The 1,623-nt window shown below is 43.6% G+C and overlaps 1 non-coding gene across 1 annotated transcript; it reads right to left on the bottom strand.

Annotated features, from left to right (window-relative positions):
* Positions 1-755: 755 nt before the first annotated feature.
* On the bottom strand, positions 756-828 carry TRNAV-UAC. Its single transcript has one exon. It is a non-coding gene; the product is annotated as a tRNA-Val (tRNA).
* Between the last annotated feature and the right edge of the window lie 795 nt (positions 829-1,623).

Below are 1,623 nucleotides of genomic sequence, written 5' to 3'. Positions count from 1 at the left end.
CTTTCCCAAGTTTCCATGTCTAAGCCATTCCCGGGAGTCTCCAGAGGTTGCTTTACATTTGCTCCCAAAACAGTCCACTTCTGCTGAGGGTTACGGTGCACTTGGGATACCATCGTACTCCAAAGGGTGTTTCCAGCAGACACATTTGGTATATACTGTGCTCTGCCCTAAGTAACACTGGCCCCTCCTGGATGCAACCACAAAAACACTGAACCTTTTAGTGTCACAGTGTGTGGGTTAATTTTTAAGGAAAAAAAAAATAGCTGTCTTCTTAGTACTCTTTGGTAAATGAGTCCCAAGGCAGTGCTCCCAATATCTGATAGAGTTAGGTTGTTTGTTTGTTTTTAAGATTTCATTTATTTATTGGACAGAGAGATAGAAGGCACAGGTAGGCAGAGTAGCAGACAGAGGGAGAGGGAGAAGCCAGCTCCCCACTGAGCAGAGAGCCTGATACAGGACTCGATCCCAGGATCCTGGGATCATGACCTGAGCCAAAGACAGATGCTTAAATAACTGAGCCACCCAGGTGCCCCTCTGATAGAGTTGTTTTTTGTTTTTAAGATTTTATTTATTTATTTGACAGATCACAAGCAGGCAGAAAGGCAGGCAGAAACAGAGAGGGAAGCAAGCTCCCCACTGAGCAGAGAGCCCAATGTGGAGCTCGATCCCAGGACCCTGAGATCAGAACCTGAGCCAAAGGCAGAGGCTTTAACCCACTGAGCCACCCAGGCGCCCCCAAAGGAGTTTCACACCCCTGGTTCCACTGGGGCTCAAACCCAGGACTTTCTGCGTGTAAAGCAGACATGATAACCACTACACTATGGAACCTGCCCTAGAGTTTTTAATGAAACAGTTGTTTCATGTTTTATTTAGGTCTCCGCCCCACCCCCCCATTATCTATGGGGTCCAAAAATGAATTGAAGTTGAGGATGTCTGGGAGATAATATGAATGAAGATTCCATGTTACAGTCAAAATTGCACCTTTCCCTTTAGAACCATGGCATTTGTACTGCATCTAACTCCTTTGGCTTTGATCTTCTTCCTCTGGGGAGCTTTCTTCCAGAAGCTAGCTCACTCATTTTCCAAATGCATTTGTATTCAGTCTTTTTGCTCCATCTAGGAACTCATGGTGAGCTTTGAATGTAGCTTGAAGTCTCTCAGACCTCCTGAAAATCAACTTTTAGGGTGTGTTCTCCATCCATTCACCTGTTATGACCTAATGTCATTTGGACTCAGCATGGATTCCTCCTTACCTCCATTTTTGTGCTTGCTGAAGCCTTATATATTTTGAATAACCTGGGAGTGACTGTTTATTATATTTTCTCACAGTGTAAAAACAGGACTAAAATGCCGGTATACCTGAAAAGATTGCCATATAAATAGTTACGTGTCTGAAAATATAATCTATTTTAAGTCTTCTGATCTGGGTTTTGTTGTCACAATAAAAAGAATCCAATCCACCTGTGTGTACAGGAGTTGTCATCATCTGCAAGGTTTCTAAGAAATGCTTATCCACCCTAAATAGAAGTGGATTTGAGGTTTGCCGTGATTAGGCTGAGCCTGAGTAAATAGCCAGAAATGTCAACTGTGGCCAGGGATGGTTGGTAAATAAGGAGTGTTCTC

This window comes from Enhydra lutris, unplaced genomic scaffold (genome assembly GCF_002288905.1).
Source record: "Enhydra lutris kenyoni isolate GAN:26980312 unplaced genomic scaffold, ASM228890v2 scaffoldscaffold2, whole genome shotgun sequence".
NCBI lineage: Eukaryota > Metazoa > Chordata > Mammalia > Carnivora > Mustelidae > Enhydra > Enhydra lutris.
The sequence above is the reverse complement of the archived record's forward strand: the minus strand, read 5'-3'. Positions and strand labels throughout refer to the sequence as shown.